Consider the following 19,473-nt stretch of genomic DNA (forward strand, 5'->3'; position numbering starts at 1 on the left):
CCATGCATTTCCATATAATATAACAATTCATTTTAGTTTCAATATTTTAAAGCTACAAATCATTTATTTGTTTTCTGATTTGTCTGCTGTGCTATTCCCATTTATCTAGCTTTGATATATCAAATTAGTTACAAGTTAAAGTTTCGTAAAGGAACGATCAATATTGGTGGGGAATTGGGTGCAAGTTTTGGAAGTAGAGAAATGAGGCTAAAAAGGTAGCTCAAAAAATAAACTTTCAATAATCAATTTTACCCAAATCACTATCCATAATCACCAATGATGACCTTTTCCATTGAATTTTCATTATAATTGTTTAATTGATCATCAGAATAATACTTATTTGTATGCTTCATAAAAGGAGCAATATTTGTATTAATATTTTATATTACAAATTAATTTTATGCAAAACAAGAATTGCCACAATATCCTAAAACTTTAACATGTTTTAGTTATTGCCTTTGACATTAATATTCAGATCCTGTTTTTTTGGTAGTGAGTAATTACAATTTTCAGGAAAACATGAGTACACACTGTTCTAAGATTGCTTAGGTACAATTTTCAAGAAACCAACAGTCCTGTTCTAAGAAATTTTGGTACCTTTAATACTCAAGAAAACAATGGTGCTGTTCTAAGAAATCTTTGCTACAATGCTTAAAAAAATAAACAGTCCTATTGTTTGAGAATTTGGGTACAATTCTCAGGAAAACAACGGCAATGGTGATTCTGAGCACTGCATGTTACTGGTAATCATCTCCTGCCTCAATTTACCAGAATATAGCCACCATCACTGCTGATCAACCTACTAACATACATAATTAAACAGATATACCAAGTAAATTATTCCCAGATCCGAGTAATGGGCATATTAATGCACATACACATGTAACAGCGATGCCATACCCAATTTAAATTAATTAGTCAGCGCCTCAGGGATGGACAGATCACATTAGGGACATATAAGGATGAAGGTCACAATTTAGTATGCATGCAATATAGAGAATAAAATATATATACCTCATAAATGTAATGGAATTAATTATAGATTGACAACTAATTTCCTCATTTGTTTGAAATATAAATAAACGCAAGAAGATTTTTTTTTTGTAAAATTGGTGCTGAAAGTTGAATATTTAATTAATACAGTTATATATTACACAATAAATGAAATGGTATTAATTATAGATTGACAAATAATGTCCTCATTTGTTTGAAATATAAATAAACACAAGGAGAATTTTTTTTTAGTAAAACTGGTGCTGAAAGTTGAATATTACAGTTCTCTCAAAACACAGTGTTTATTAATCTTAGACAAAATTTTAGGCATTTAAAGTGGTACCATCCCCAATCCCCTCCCTCTGCCCCCACACACACACGTACAGGATAATGATATTTATTTTTTTTGAATATTTTATTAATACAGCTCTCTCAAAACACAGGGTTTATATTTTTAGACAAAATTTTCGGCATTTAAAGTAGTACCACCCCCATATCCCACCTCCACCAACACATACATATGGGTACAACATAATCAAATCATATATCGATCCCTTCTTACAGCCAAAAACATCTGCAAACATAGGATACAATTACTGTCAACACTAACTAACATTTAAACCACAGTCTTTCAGAAATTCTCAGCAGAAAGTTTATCAAGACTCCAAAACTCTTCAGTAACAATTAGAGAAACAGCTTTAATTAAATCCCCAGTCAGACTTCCATTAAAGATGTATACGATCCCCCTATTTTCCAGTAAGCCAATGTTTTTTTTATTGCTGTAAATGGAAAAAGCTTGTCTAAGACTTGAATCTGCTAAATGTGCATTTTTTATTGTTAAAACAAATGACACCATTTTTGGCATTCAAGAACCCTGGAGTTGCCTAATGAAATGAAGGCAAAATATGCTTAGTTGCAAAAGTGAATCCGTTGATGAATACTATTCAAAAGTTAAAGCTGCACTCTCACAGATAAGCCGTTTTGAGATTTTTTTTATTTTTGTCTTGGATAAGCCTGTTTTTGCATACATGTGTGGAAGCCAACAAGATCAGAGGCTGTTGACAAAAGATCAGATAGCTGTTTTTCAAAAAAAAATAAGGTTTTATGGCTAGAAGTGTTACTAAAGTCTCTAAGAAAACTGAAATTTTCGGCAGTTTTCCAAACAATTGAGATCTGTTCTATTGTGAGTTATCTTACATGACTAAATTGAAGGCAGTGATGCCAAAATAAGCTGATTCTGAAACATTTTTTTCATAAAAGTCAAAACTGTCAATCCATGAGAGTGCAGCTGTAAGCTGTAAGCTGTAATGATCCAGATATTCCTACAAAATTGCATCCATAAAAAATAAAAATAAATATATATTATTTTCTTTTATCTTTCTTTATCTTATTGCTCAATAGTACTTGATGGTAAATTTATTAAACAGCAACAGCATGCTAGCAGCGGAGAGTATTTTTCACTAAAGAGGAAATAACTAAGTAAGCTTAGCCTTTTGATTACAAATTAGGGAGAAACCCAACTTTTCTTGGAAAAATAATTAATGAGTACAGCTGTAATTTATTTCAATTAAGGAAAAGTATGTTTGATCCTTGGTAAATGACAAAATGTCATTCATCTAATCCTTTTTCATTAAAATATCATCTCAAGTTTGGTCTCGGAAAATCAGCTAATCTTTAAAAGCGATTTTCTCAAAATATTGCCCTTTTTTTACAAAATCCATTTAATTAAACAAATTATAATTGGAAAATATAATAATTCAAAGGATCAGATTCCAAGAATCATCAAAGACACAAAAACCAGCATAGATTAAAGCGTTGCAAGTTTTTGATAAAACTCATAGCAAACACTGTATTGAATAAATCTTCATTTTGTGCACAAATTTACGTGAATATAATCAAATTATGCAATTTACATTTGGTGAGAGTGGCATATCTTTGGGAGCAGATTGTTTATAGAAAGAACGTGGATTGGACTTGATAAGCCAAACTACCATTAGATCTAAGATAGATAAGCCAGGATAGAAATTCTAATACACCACAGATGCTCCAAACATATTTTTCTCAAAGCTAAGCTGGTGTTTTTTAAGCACATTTGTTTCATTTAGTTTATACTAATTTATTTAAGCCTGATTGTGATGACAGCTAATTACGCTGATAGGAATCGGTCCCAGTTCTATTTCCTGGGTAAAAACAAGTACACAGGCATCCATTTCAAAAAGCCATGAATAAGTTCCCCTAATGAGGGCTACAAACATGAATTGCCTTTTAAGTTAGGAGACGCACACATATACCACTTAACAATCTCCACCACAGGAAAAGTGCCCCTGATTGGGGCCTCAAAACCACTGAACCTTGATTAAGGAGATTCACACATATACCACTTAACTAACTGAACCGCAGCAAGAGTGCCCCTGATTGGGGCCTCAAAACCACTGAACCTTGATTAAGGAGATTCACACATATACCACTTAACTACCTCAACCGCAGCAAGAGTGCCCCTGATTGGGGCCTCAAAACCACTGAACCTTGAGTAACAAGACCCACATAATACATGTGACCTATTTCATAATTACTCTTTGGGCAAAGAAATATCCCAAAGACCCTTAACATTTGATTTGCCCCCTTTTTCTAGAGATTTTATATACTGTATCAAGACTTGCCTTTGCTTAAAATTAAACAGTAACCAGGCGCTCACATGTGACAAATATTATACACACTCACTGGTAGCTGTGCAAAGGGGCTTCTTATTCAAGCCCTTCACTTAAGTTTACATGATTGTCAAGTTTTTTATGAAGTTTTTCATTTGTCTATTATTTAATGAAACCCCTGGCTACACCCATGCAACGTTATTAAAGTTGCCTTACAAATGCCCAAAATATTTTCCAAGTGGAGAAAAAAATACTTTTACCAGGAGAAGTTATTTTTTTCATTGCTTAGCAATATCACTGAAATACATCATGACTCCCGAACGATAGTAGGAACATAACGCTGCAGTTTTTACAAGGCTTATCACCGGTTCTCTTGATTCTAACTATGATAGCAATTACCAGCAATTTATCTTATGTTAACTTCTTGTGCCCCCATTAAATGTGACAGAAAATGTTTTGTAAACATGACAAGCAAAAATGTATAAAAAAAGGGTCTCCGAGATCTACTAGAAATTGTGGCATAACTTTCACTTTTCCCAGTAATTTCCTACTGCTTCCACTGACAGACATACATGAAGATATCTTAGGAATAAGAGGTCTTGCACTTGTCAAGATAAAATTACTAAAATAATTGAAATTTATGGTTTATCCGCCCAAAATTTACTCAAATGATTACCCATTTTTTATATGATTTGAAACCATTTCAAAATAATTTCAAGATCATGATCAAAATGAAGCAATCATAATTAAAACAATTTTTATATTTCTTGAATTAAAATAACTTCCAATTACGTACAAGAATTTAAGACCAACACACCTGATAAAAACAAGAGCACGTAGCACATGGATGTCTAGCCGAGTGCTTGTCCTCTTTGTCCCAGTCAACCTATCAAGGGTAATAACTCCATAACTAGTTTAGCCAGAGTGATAGGAGTAGCTATAAACATGCAGGCAATTGCATAAATCTTATTAAAGGTACTCACTCATGTTTTTGTAAAATGCACTTTTTTAGTATGATACCATAAGCTGGAACCCTTCAGCAAATGTTGATATTTGCGCATATATCATATTTGAAGACCGCGTGTAATCAACGCTTATAATCACTTAATTACAGCTTTGTTGTTGAGTAATTGGTTGACTGACATTATCACATGATGTTATCTATGTATTGTTAAGAGGTCAAAATATCTACCACCTTTGTTTAAGTCCCGGTGGCCTTATGGTTAAAGCCTGTTTTTCTAAATTTTCTTGTCTTTACCTGCATGGGCTCGTATCCCACTAAATCCAAAATACTTCTTTTCTGCAATTTCAATATCATAGAGGAAAAATAATGATAAAAAAGTGTTTTCAGATGCATCATTGGGAAAGCTAATGTTTGGTCCAAAAACATGAGTGAGTACCTTTAATTAAGTCCTTGGTTCGGTTAAAGTTGTTCAAAATATTCATTGTTTGGTCAATATTTATCTAAAAATTAATATCAACAAATAAAATCATTTTAATGTGCAAACTAGCCGACAGATAAACCTCTGGATAACTTATCCAAGTTTTATATAATTGACTTCAGCACATTGTCATTGTTAACATACCTACCAAGTTCCATGTGAATCAAAACCTCTTAAATGCTTATGGTCCAGGACATTAACAAAGTTTTGGCATTTCAGCACATCCAAATGAAACGATTTGAGAACCAGATCAAAGAAAGAGAACAAATGGAAAGAACTTCTTAGGGAATGCAAATAATTCAGGAATTACAAAATAAGACCACATTATCAATCAAGAAATCATGTTGATGTAAACACTAAAAGGCTCAAAAACTGATATCTGTTTCTCCATCTCTGCTAAATGTTTTGTCTGACAAGGAGAAATAAACTGATCATTTGATCAGAGGCAAATCACTGGCACCAGAAACTATGCCCTACTATGTCTACAGGGTAGGGTGCAGGATTTCCTCTAAAACACTCTTCCCTACATTAGATGTCGGATTATATCAACCCTCTATCAACACATCTGAGAAAATGGACAAGAAATGTTTTATATCATCTTATGTAAGGAAAAATAAATCATTAGTAGAATAGGAACATTTGATCAAGACCAAGAAATTGGGGACCACATCATACATATGGATTACAATAACAAAAATATCATATCGCAAACTAATCAATTCAAACAAGTGGATGAAATACTAAAGGATGCTTTTAAAGATGATCTTAGAGATAACAAATAAACAATGGCAAACAATTAGATAAATGTATAAATCCAGTTCTTCCAAAATCTTTCATCATATCCTTTTTTCTTAGAAAAATAAACTAGACATTTTAGAATGTTTGAACAATCTGTTTTAAGTATAAAAGTACAAGATTATTATCAATACTTGAAAAACTCATTAAAAGAGTTATAATTATTAGTGTTGGGAATCGGTTCCAGTTTGATTATCGATAATCGGTTCAACCCAAGAAACCGATTATCGATAGTACAATCATTTTTTTTACAATACCTTATTTGTAGTTTTATTATTGTACAATTATAGCTCGTATAATCCTTAACCTTCAACTTATGTTATGTGTGTGTTTAAAGTCTTTTTAGTGTTGTTGTTGTTTTCGGCCATAGTGTCAACAATAACAACTGAACACTTTGGAATGTAAAATGAACTCAAAAGTCTCTTTTTTTACTAAATACAGTTACAATACCTTTGGAAGCCATTCAAAACTAATTCTACATTGTTTATAGTGGTTGATCTTGTTTTTCTGACCCTGACTCTGCCGACCACTTGCAATATTACAATGCTTCGCACTCAACAACAAACTGCTAAAAATGAACTAGAACCTAAAACTGTCTCTGATCACAGTAAAGCTACAATGAAAAGCACTCAAAATGCCAGAATCACTTGATAAACAAAACATAAATTCTTTATATTGTTCCATTCTAGAGAGCTGGACATTTCTACCTTTCGGTAAACCTTTTTTATTTTGCCATTTTATCACTGCCCCTGAGACCAGAGGCAGATAGCACATACAATTCCTGGATTGTGAATTCCCAAACCAGACATTAGCATGATGAATTAACCTTTCACTTCAGATATAATTCAACAGATCTATTATTTTATGCCTTATATTTTTATATAAATGATGAATTCATAAAGAACCCGTATATCCATGGCTGCTTCAATTGAGACGATATTGGACCATAAAAATAAATAATTAACAGATTGTTCTCATGACATAAAGAAACATGACATTAACAGTAAGAATGGCGTCCCTACCGAACAAATTATCATATGACAGGCAGTGAATTGCAATTATTGCTTAAATATTTAACAAGGGCTTACTTAGCACAAGACATATTTAACTCCTTTTATTATGTACCCATCATAAATCCACACGCATTAAATATCGCGTAACACAGTACAATCAAACCCTGTTGGCTGGAACTCCCAGGGATCAGCATAAATAGCTTCTGCCTTGGAACATTTGTGTCAAGCGGGAATGTTTACCTTCATATAAAGAAATCAGTCCTTTACATAAATTTTGAGCCAATGAGGAATTTAAGCCAAATGAGGAATTCAAGCAAAGCGAGTTCGACCCAACGAGTTTGGATGGTAGTCCATATTCCACCTCACAGCTGTATTCCACTGTGCTAATGTCACGTCATACTAAGTATCATTGTGCAATGTTAAAATTATGACATACAACTAACAACAATAAATAACATTTTCTTTTAAACAACTTTTATTTTGAAATAATGTCTCTTTTTAGTGATTTGAACCAGCAATGTAATTTTATACATGTAATAAAAAGAGTATATCGTCATGTGTTTTGATCTGGAATGTTGTATGGATTTTTTTTATCCAGAAAGTCTCCTGGATTTTTGCAGAATACAATCTGCTAGATAAAAATGCAAAATACTAATAAATGTATCCCCATCCAATGTATGTCATCTTGCAATTTTAAAGACTGTTTAAATAGAAAGGAAAGATAATGAATAAAACAGCTCATAGTTTAAACATTTCCTAAAAAACAGATTTTAATGTATTTGATATTGAAGTTTTTTAGTATTATGTGGAAAATTCAAGTATTGTTTATACTTCAGCTGGATTTGATAATGGATTTTTGAGAATTCAAGCATTGTTGAAGAATCTAGGCAAACAGAAACATATGGAATGGTAGAAGATAACAGAGAAATGTGACTTGTACCAGAGCATGAAATATGCCATCCATCATACAGCCAAGTGCTTCAGATGAGTCAAAGTTTGAACAGTGCTTGTCTTGTGAGGCCTATATATTAAACTTTTCCTGATTGATGAATGTTAGGACCAGTAAAGAGGTTAAAATCTTGTAAGCTTGACTACCCCCCCCCCCCTCGGATAAACTCCCCACCCTCACTTGGACTATCTCCCCACCCAGTCTCAGACTAAAATCCCACATTCCCTCAGACTAATTCTCCACCTTACCTTGGACTAATTCCCAACCCTAACTTTGGCTAATTCACAGCCCTCACTCAGACTAACTACCCACCCTCACTTGGACTAGCATCCTCCCCCTTCCAGAATAACTCCCCACTTTCCCACAAACTAATTCTCCACCCTCACTCAGACTATCTCCCCTTCCCCACTTGGAATAACTCCCCACTTTTGCACAGACTAACTCCCCACCCTCACTCGAACTAATTCCCCACCTTCCCTCGGAAAAATTCCCCACCCTCATTCTGAATAACTCCCCACTTTCTCACACACTAATTCCCAACCCTCCCTCGCTCTGACGAACTCCCCTCCCTCCCTTGTAAACTCCATTTTCACTCCCTGTTCAAAAAGGTAGCACCAATATAAATATATCACCGTATTTCAAATATTTTATGTAAGCTGTGTCTGTTTTGTGACATTATCATCTGTTTTTGAGGGCGTTTAAATATCTCTTAATTAAATAATTAGATGGTATTCCTGTTTCATTGAGACCAGTAGTTTTGTAAACTTGCACTTCGTTGTACACAGTTGCCGAGTGATCTCCTGATTTCGAGTTGACAACAACTGCACCAAAGACATTTACTTTCGACCATGAAATATGCCATCCGTCATTCAGTTGGCCAAGTGGTTCAGATGACACAACAATGAAAAACAAGTTTAAACAGTAATATAAAATCATGACCCCTGGCCCATATATCATGTAAATACTTAAGTCAAATATCAAACTCCATCTCAACTCAATTTACAATATAACATCATTGTTTGGAAAAAATATATATGTTTTTAAACATTTTAAACTGCATTCTATCATTGAATATGTTGATTGAAACCTTTGGTCTAGATTCTAACGGAAAAATATTCTACAGCCAAAAATGTACTAGAGTACAATTCATTGCCTTTTAACAATTACTCATGTAAATTGTTCGTTCTAGAATAAGTTTTCATTGAAATATTATCAAAATCTTTCAAAAACACATTCTATGAGAAAATATTAGGGATGCAAACGAATGGCAAAATTGATATTCGAATATTCGGTAATTCTTTCGATCGAATATTCGAATATTCGATAACCAAAATACATCTTTTCGAAGTTGTATTAAACTATTATTATCATTCGCTTAAGTAATAGCCAATTCATTTTGATCCTTCTTTGTCGTAGCAACTACGCGCGGCGGACCCTGATTTCCCCATATGAGCCTCTGAAATTCCCCATTTTTATATAGAAAACGGTAATTCATTATGAACAATCAAAAATCAAAATCGAATAATTCCGCTGCCTTCATATTGTGAAACAATGTGAAATTAGATGGATTCCTAATCATATGGCGTAATGAGCCAATGGACGGTCTTTTCGTAGGACGAGCAGTCTCGTTCTGGGATAGACCTCTACATTATATACCAAACCAACTCGGGAACTAGTAAAATGATAAAACGAAACATTTATGAATTTGATTCTTCTACATCAATAGAGGCAATATATCCTAAAACGCTATACTATACAGTAACATTTCAAAGCAAGAACAGTGCATCGAAACATGGAAAACAGTTAACAGCACATACATCTGCATTATTGTAGCAAATGCCATACATAGTATCACGGCAATTTGAGCAATGTTGCATAGCTTAATCTGCAACCAAGACAGCACATTAGTGTGAAGGCCGTTTCCTTAAATCCTTAATTGGCAAAGGCATTGGTGTCACTTGTCCAATAGCAAGTTGTAAAATTACGGGGACTTTTTATAGTACCCGGCGATATGTCCCTAAATGTATTGTCATCACATTCACACCTCTAGCATTAGGGGCCAATCATTGTAAAAACATGACAAAAGAACTAAATACACAATTGCAGCCTTGTAGGTCAAAGTTTTTTTTTATTTTATTTATTCAACATTTTTTTCGAATATTCGAATACCGATTTTGCCATTCGAATACCAAACGTTTGATCGAATATTCGAATATTCGAATATTCGTTTGCATCCCTAGAAAATATGTTTTCAAAAAGTATAAAAACATTCAAGATTTTGAAAAATACTATGCTTTGATGTGGTAAAATGAGTTGAGATAGAGATTGAGATTTGACTTGTGATCATGGAGCCTGGCCTTACAATCTGTAGAGACATAAGTAAAGCCTTTGGTTCCAGGGTCATGAAAATAGTCCACATGTTGATGCAATAATAATGGAACCGCAGAGAATGGTCAAGAAACAGCAAACCATATTTATTTTGCTGTAAAACTCATACTTATTGACAAATATTAACTGACAGAACAGTGGGCACTGCACCAATATACACTTGTATTGTTTTTTCTTAACAAAGATATTTAAAAAAAACATTCCCACAAATCCTATTTACTCAAACAAAATAAATCATGATGCCTTCTTAGACTACCAGAAATGTTAATGGCCATCTTCACACAAATAGTATTTTCAAAGGAAAGTCACAATAAGAAATAATGACCATCTCCTTTGGAGAAGAGTACAAGTAATTATGAACAAATCCTCATGCCAAGAATTCTCTGAGCGGACAGGAACAATGCCAGTTCAGTGGTCATTATTTAGATGGTTTTGGCAAGGTGAGGCATAATGGAGGTGGGTTTTTGCAGTGATGCATAACATGTTAAATCAATCATTGAGAACAGACCAGCATGATAGGTCATTGTTGGCATTCCTTCGGTTGCCATTCCTCCAGTCAGCATGCATGTTGGGCTATCCTTGGAAATTCTCCTGTCTCTACTTAAGCCATTGTTGTTCTTTTGTGGCATGTTTGGGTAACCTATGTTAGCATTTTCCTGTCATCCTGTTTGGGTAATGTTAGCATTATCCTGTCAGCGTGTTTGGGCCTTGGTAGCATAAGTCTCTCAGCATGTTTGGGTAATGTAAGCATTATTCTGTCATTCTGTTTGGGTAATGTAAGCATTATCCTGTCATCCTGTTTGGGTAATGTTAGCATTATTCTGTCAGCATGTTTGGGCCTTGGTAGCATTATCCTCTAAGCATGTTTGGGTAATGTAAGCCTTATCCTGTCATCCTGTTTGGGTAATGTAAGTATTATCCTGTCATCCTGTTTGGGTAATGTTAGCATTATTCTGTCAGCATGTTTGGGCCTTGGTAGCATTATCCTCTTAGCATGTTTGGGTAATGTAAGCATTATCCTGTCATCCTGTTTGGGTAATGTTAGCATTATCCTGTCATCCTGTTTGGGTATTGTTAGCATTTTTCTGTAAGCATGTTTGGGCCTTAGTAGCATTATCCTGTTAGAATGTTTGGGTAATGTTAGCATTATCATGTCAGCATGTTTGGGTAATGTTAGCATTATTTTGTAATCATTTGTGGGTAATGTAACATTATCATGAAATCCTGTTTGGGTAAAGTAAGTATTATCCTGTCAGCATGTTTGGGCCATGGTAGTATTCTCCTGTCATCATGTTAGGTAATGTAAGCATTATCATGTCAGCATGTTTGGGTAATGTAAGCATTATTCTGTCATCATGTTTAAGTAATGTTAGCATTATCATGTCATCATGTTAGGTAATGTTAACATTATCATGTCAGCATGTTTGGGTAATGCAAGCAGTATCATGTTAGGTAATGTTAGCATTATCATGTCTTCATGTTAAGTAACGTTAGCATTATCCTGTCAGCGTGTTTGGGCCATGGTAGCATAACCATGTCAGCATGTTTGGGTAATCATAGCATTATCATGTTAGGCAATGTTAGCAATCTACTGTCATCATGTTAGGTAATGTTAGCATTACCATGTCAGCATGTTTGGGTAATGTTAGCATTATTCTGTCATCATGTTTAAGTAATGTTAGCATTATCATGTCATCATGTTAGGTAATGTTAACATTATCATGTCAGCATGTTTGGGTAATGCTAGCAGTATCATGTTTGCATAATGTTAGCATTATCATGTCATCATGTTAAGTAATGTTAGCATTATTCTGTCATCATGTTTGGGTTATGTTAGCAGTATCCTGTCGTCATGTTTCGGTAATGTTAGCATTATCCTGTCATCTTGTTTGGGCCATGGTAGTATTATCCTGTTGGACTGTTTGGGTAATGTTAGCATTATTCTGTTATCATGTGTGGGTAATGTCAGCATTTTCATGAACTCATGTTTTGGTAATGTTAGCATTATCCTACCAGTTTGGCATTGCTGCTGTTGACATGTTGTGCAATGGTGGCATTGTTCCTGCAAAGCTTGGGACATGTTAGCATTCTCCTATCAGTATGTTGGAAAATGTAAGTATTTTTTGTTGCCAGTATGGCATTCCTTCCATCAGCACCTTGAGCAAAAATGGCACTTCTCCAGTTGGCATTGCTGGACTACCCTTGGATGTCTCCTGTCACACTTGGTCCAAATTGGCATTCTCCTAGCCGCATGTTAGGCAATGTTGGCATTTCTCTTGTTGGCATTGCTGGCGTTTCTTCTGTCAACAAATGTTTGGCAACATTGACATTTTTTTCCCTGTCAGACTTGGTCCATATTGACATTCTCCTGTCAGCATGTTAGCATTCTCTTGCCATATTCCATCAGCATTTTAGACAATGTTGGCATTTTTTCTGTTGGCATAGCCTGCATTTCTCCTGGCAACATGTTGGGCAACATTAACATTTCTCCTGATAACATTGTTATAATTTTGATGTTGACATTCAACTGCAAATAATGCCAACATTGCTGCATTTGCATGTGATAGTTTATCAAGAAGAAAATATAAAAATGTGTCAGGAGGCAGTGGAGCTCTAGCACTCTACAAATTAAGCGCGTAAAATAAATCAAATACTTATGCACAGAATACATACATTAACTCAAATTTTCCCAAGCCATAATGAAATAGCACAATTTATTTTTGTCCTGGAAAATTTCTTCTCTGCATTTCTAATCTATTTTTTAGAATTTAGGAAATTGAATTGAATTGATTGTCATGAAATTTTAAGGCAATGAAAATTCAGACATGCATTTTTGCTGATCTTTAATTTCTTCAACAATGAATAATGCATTTCAAGGCATCCTATTTTATTAATCTCTTCCCCATGAAATACTTCTCATCTTCTACTCCCAAATCCTCAGATTTTTTGCCCCCTTGATGTTGCATAATTTGTAAATAATTTATCGGAACTGCCTAGAAAGATCACCATAACGTTGACAAGTCATGACAAAAGATTGTCGCCCTTTCATGTCCCTGGAGACGCAAGTCACACATAAGTGTATGTGAAAACCTTAGAATGTCAGCACATGGCTGGATGGTTCAAGGCTTCAAAGAAAACTTATTTAAGGCAGGATTTCCAAAGAAAACATGCAAAGATTACTGTGGCAAAATTGTTTTGCTCTTGAAATTTCAGCTAGTTGTTTAATGAAAAACAAACAAATTTTCTAGCCAAGCATTGGGTAAGGTGGTAAAGTGGCAAGGCACTTGACTATTTTTCTATTTCTATCCTTAAGTATTTGAGACGGTGCAACCAAAACTTATTGACAACCGGGCTACCAAGTTCAAGGTCAATATAAATTGAACCCATGAGTTGCTTTAGACTAGACAACATTAATGCATTGTTTGATGACTGTTAACAATTCACACCAAATGGAAATGGAGAAAACATTAATGTTTTTTTGTTATCAGACATACTGTTAACAAGTTATTAATGCCTTATTTTATGAGGTTTTGCAGTTGCAACAGACTAAGTGCGGGACAAACCGTTTAACAATAGACAATGGGAGTTGGTTAACCGTTTGATGCTCTTTGATGCTCGACATTGGGGATTTTGGCAACCTTTTGATGAAAGATGTTGGAAATTGACATTGGGGATTTTGGCAACCTTTTGATAAAAGATATTGGGAATGGTGCAACAATTTGAATATAGACTCATAATATACTTCTCCCTTCATCTCTGACAGCCATCTGTCTCCATGACGATTTACACTGTTACCAAGTATTGCGTTTTCTGCATCACCAGGAGGGCGACAATTCATTAGTCGGCGCCCAGAAGGGCGCCGACTATATTTGATATTACTTTAGAAATATTCCAACTTAGGGACTAGTTCATAAATTACAGAACAATGCTTTCAATAGTTTCCACGTTGCATGATTAAATATGAAGTTTAGTTTGTTTTATAAAACTTTACACTTTAATTGATAATGAAACCTTAAATTATAACAGCCCTGCTTATTATTTTAAAAATTTTGATTTTAAATACCAACTCAATCATAACGACTCGGCCATCTCCGAGATAGATACAGGCCGAGGTGTTCCGATTGATATCAAATAGTTGAAGGTTACACGGTACTATTAAAATATCCTTTATGTTTGTAAACCTCAAGAGAAACTAAAATTATACACAACATGACAGTGGTAGCAAAAAGGTTTATTTTTTAATTAATTAAAAAAGTCGAATATTGGAATACCGATTTTGACATTCGACTACCAAACGTTCGATCGAATATTCGAATATTCGTTTGCATCCCTAATATTTTTGTTATAATTTAGTTTTAACGGAGGATTAGCTTGGGGAAAAAACAGAATATCTTTAATTCCGGGCTTAAACTATTGTAACAATATTATTAACCATAATGTCCTTCGAGCATATGTACACCCAACATAAAACAAAATATTATCATTGAAATAATAACCATTTTTGGTTATCTGCATGCACGTTTTTCTTCTAATTTCATTGCGCTGACTTGATGCTATGCATCAACTTTTTTCTTGTCATTCTTGGTTTTCTCTCACATTAAGACTGCCATTAAAATCTCTTGGTGGGATTACAGAAACAACACATTTACAGGTTATAAGTAGCAGTAGTTTCAAAAAGACAACATGAAGAACACAAGAACTGGAATAAATGTTCTTCAAAACTAAGACCAAAGGTTAAAGCTGCACTCTCACAGATTTACCATTTTTACAACTTCTTTATTTTTGGTCTTGGAAAGAGCAATTTTTTGCGTAAATATCTGCAAACCAATGAAAAACGATTGCTGACAAAAGATCAGATCGCAGATTTTCATATTTCCGTTCGAAAATTAATGTTTTATGGCTTAAACCGTTACTAACTTCTCATAAGGTAGAAATACTGTTTTATGCACATTTTTTTCAAATTAAACACAGTATCCTTCATAAGAACCATTGTTTTCAATATTTATTCATCCTTTTAGGTAAATTAAAACTATTGATTTAACCCTTTAGCACATAGACAAGTGGCCAGATTACACCTCCCAGTCAATAGCCATCTTACTGATAAGCAGTCCTCATCTGCATAGGCACTTTTCTGGATATTTGAAAATGAGAAAATGAATACAGCAGTATGACCTTAAAATCAATGTTACTCCAAATAATTGTGTCCAAATCTTTTTTATGTGAATTCATTTTTTATAGATAATTAAATTATCTAATAAATGGTGTCAATGATGAAATATTAAAATATTTTATTTCAGCTGTGAATGTATTTTCAAGATGGATTTGTAACATTTCTTTGAAATGTCATAATTGCATTAAATCAAAGGGTAATAAAATGCTGGGATCGATCTAATTTTTATTACCCCTATCATAAAAAAGACCCATCTGGATTAAAAAGCCGACAATTTATGTTCTTGTGTATTAATACACAGACATATGTCAGGAATATCCGGTGTCATCCAGCTGAGAGATCCAGTCCAAGGTGTCTGTTTAACTTTATTACCCCCTCATAAAATTGTTTACAAAAAAAGAAAGCCGATAAATGATTTTCCGGTATGAATAAAAAGATCTAGATCAAACAAAACGCTTGCACATGACCTATTTTACAGCCAAAACTATGATGGACATTATATAAGCTTCACAGAAAATTTACCCATCATTTTCTCATTTACTAATTGTTTCTTTTGTTTGTAAACAAAATATTACCTTTAAGTAAATATAATCTCAATTGATTTTAATGGTAAACTGAACTGACGTAATATATTTAATGATTTACGCATCAATGAATTTGGGGGAAATTCCATACAGTACTTAGCTCGTGGTCTTATTACGTCACAATGGGATATCACACCTGCGATTGGGAGTATAAACACCTTCTCAATTTAGCAGACGATATTTTCAAGGGAAAATCAATACACAAAAGGTTAAACTTTAATTTTATAAACATCCGGGATATTGTTTACAAAAAGAAAGATGCAAAATTGAAATATTGAAATGACCCTATTGAAATATGCGGGCCATGCGTTTACATCCAGTAATGGATACGGTCGGCCAAATGCGTATACATCTGGTAATGAGCTATGTCGGCCTATCTCGTATACATGCGCTAAAGGGTTAATTGTGGTACTGCTTATTTGGAGTAAGAATGCATCTTTCAGAATTAAATGTGACAAAGCTATACTGAACACATCAAATGAAGAAACGAAAGAGATTAAAGCCACTTTCTAATAATTGACCACAGAAGAGAAGACAGTCTCTTTCAAATGTTTGACCAATCCACAATATCAGCCACTTCATCGGAATTACTTTCTTTAAGTACTGCTACTTGACTACAAGGAGAACTTTATTAACTATCCTATTTGAAACACAGAAACATTCTGACTACAGTTTTTACACTTATTAAAGAAACCCACCATTTTCATTCAACCAAAGAATATCATACGTTAATTTTGAAATTAATATGACTGAAAATTGATCTGCAAGGTACTAAATAAGTGTCTGCTTCACTTTCATGGTCAATAAAAGCAGGGTGAAGGGGCTTGGACCCCTTTTGAAATGGTTTCCAAAAAATTGATCTGCATGGTACTCATTAAATAAGCTGCTGCAGTTTCATTGTCAATCAAAGCAAGGTATTAAAGGGGCTATTAGACCCCATTTTGAAATAGTATCCAAAGTCATATTTTCTACTGGCTTTGATGCTTATGTCCGAGCAAAACACAATTAAAAAAGTCTGCAGTTAAAAGCTCTAAATCCGCATTTTAGGTTTTAATCCTAAATTCTAGAACCCCTGCCCCAATTTCTCGAATTTTTTTAATCGTAACTTACTTAAGTATCTTATTCCATTGAGCAATTACTTACATAAATATGCTTTTATGAAACAATAAATAATTTATCATATTTATCTCAAATATGATTTACTTATTAAAAGCCTAAAAACTCTTTAAAAAGGAGAATATAACACAATTCATACCAAATCAAAAATAGCGTGCTAAGCTTGATCCTGTTATAACGGACATAAGATGTTTCAAGAAATTGGATGCTGTTCTTGATATGACTTCACTGAAGTCTTCAAAGAAGCTCATTATTAATTTGTTAACAGGTTGAGTCCCTCTGTAGCTTTTCTTGTACTTTTCAAACAAATTAGCTCATTCTCCACCTTAATGAATGTTCTGAAATAGTCACATGGACCTATGCCCTTTTTCATCAAGAGTTACAATTGTACCCTTGGCTCCATTGGGCGAGCCCAGGCAGGTAATCTCATGCCCGTCTTCAATCAATTCCTGATCAAAACAGCGTGGCTCTTTCTACCCCATTCAACTTTAAGATAGTTTGTCATGCAATGTTTGCATTAATCTTGAATTTCTTGGTTTTATTAGGTATGGCAGTGCATCCAGCTCCAGGCATTCATTAATTATGGCACTGAACACCTTAACGGCACTATGGGTGGGTGGCTAGCTATATGATTGCGAATAATGGATATGTTTTTTTGTTCTTTGCCGACGTTATATCGACTTCTCGTAGATGTAAGTCAAGAATATTACAATTATGGCCAAATAATTGCTGATGATGGGAAAATTGTTTAGAACTTCATTTAAGTTAACAACGTCGTAAAAAATGTCATCGTTGTAAACTTTCAAGTCTTCACTGCAGCGCTCAAGAACTTTAATAAGTGAGAAATGTGTTACAAGTAAGAAAGCCTATTCCAGAAGTAATGTTTTTTAAATGTTTGAAATCATTATATGAACACAATTCCATTTCATCAATCACTCACATCCTTGCATTCGGATTATAGCAAAAGTCTTTTTCTTTTGTTGATGTCTAATAAAACTCGGCTGACGGCAGACATTAATGACACATAACTATGTCACTTACAGCATCAAGTCTGACCAAAATCTCTCTAGACATTCCTAACCTAGCCAAAAAAGCGACTGCATCAGGCTCTGACAGTTAAGGTTCCGAGCGGAATTAATAGGTAAATCCTGCCAACTGTGTTCAACAACTCAATAAAAACGTAAGTGACAATAATCCCTTGGTCTTAACTTTTTGTCAGACTGGTCACAAAGGAGTTTGTTCAGACAATAAATCTCCACAAACATCATTCACAGCTCACAGAATGTCAACCATTGTCTGCCTATCAGAGTACATTAGCACTTTTTTTCCTAGATCTTAATATAAGTTGATCTTAGAAGGCTTAGTGTTTACGCTCATGTCTCGGACAATGCAATCGCCAGACAGATTCTCATTCAATCATTTAGAAAGCTTCGGATAAAAACGAATCTCCATTTTCATAAGCAGTTCCACGGGGGGGGGCCACACCCAGCACGGCCCCCTTAAAATTGTTGAACTGAACATTACGAGTCAATAGGATAGAGTAATTATGCATAAATTACACCAAAATGCACCATTTTAGATTAAAATTAGCAGAAATACTTGTGGAGAAAGCCCCTTAACCCAGCTTGCCCTCCTGCTTAGAGCCTGTTTTGCAGGTTCCTGGAAAAGGGGGCGCAAGGCCCAAGGTGCGCCCCTTAAGTTAAATTTACCCATCACACATCAAATTCTGTACTGGCCTCCGATTACGACATCCATGACAATTTTGTTATTAATGTATTGCAACTGAAGAAACAAACAAACAATTTTTTTTGTTTCCATACTCACTCATTAATTGTTCGGCTCTTTCATTAAGTTTAAACACATGAGAATTTCAAGCACACAATACCATTAAAACGGGAATGAAAATATCCTGATAATGTCTCAATAAGGCCTAAATAATAATAATTTGATTTTCGCCTTCATGTCCACAAAAACAAAGATTGATTGTGTTTTATTCTGTACAAATGAACTAAATTAAGTCAAGAAGCCTTTTCTAGTGACAAATATTAAAGTTGCACTCTCACAGATTCAACGTTTTGTCAACTCTTTTTTTTGTCTTCGAATGGGCCAATTTTGGGTAAATGTCTGGAAACCAGTGATGCAAGGTTGCTGACAAAAGATCAGATTGCAGTTTGTCATATAACGTTTGAAAGTTGATGTTTTATGGCTAAAACGCATTACTAACGCTTTAAAAAAAAATGAATTTTTTGGCATTTTCCCAAACAATTGAGATCTGTTCTCCGGTGATTTATCCTATATGAATGAATTGAATGCATTCATACCAAAATCAGCTGATTCTTAGACAAAAACTAAAAAAATGTCCAATCTGTAAGAGT

General features: G+C 34.3%; 1 protein-coding gene across 4 annotated transcripts in view; it reads right to left on the minus strand.

Moving 5' to 3' along the window:
- Positions 1-19,473, minus strand: part of LOC128208946 (alpha-mannosidase 2x-like) — a 34,646-nt gene that overhangs the window by 8,379 nt on the left and 6,794 nt on the right. The window contains exon 1 of one of the 4 annotated variants that reach the window (XM_052912680.1): positions 15,974-16,028. The exons of 2 other annotated variants lie outside the window; for them this stretch is intronic. The gene's annotated coding sequence lies outside the window, so the exon portion shown is untranslated. One more of the 4 variants, XM_052912679.1, reaches the window with a different exon arrangement.

Source organism: Mya arenaria, chromosome 11, assembly GCF_026914265.1.
Source record: "Mya arenaria isolate MELC-2E11 chromosome 11, ASM2691426v1".
NCBI lineage: Eukaryota > Metazoa > Mollusca > Bivalvia > Myida > Myidae > Mya > Mya arenaria.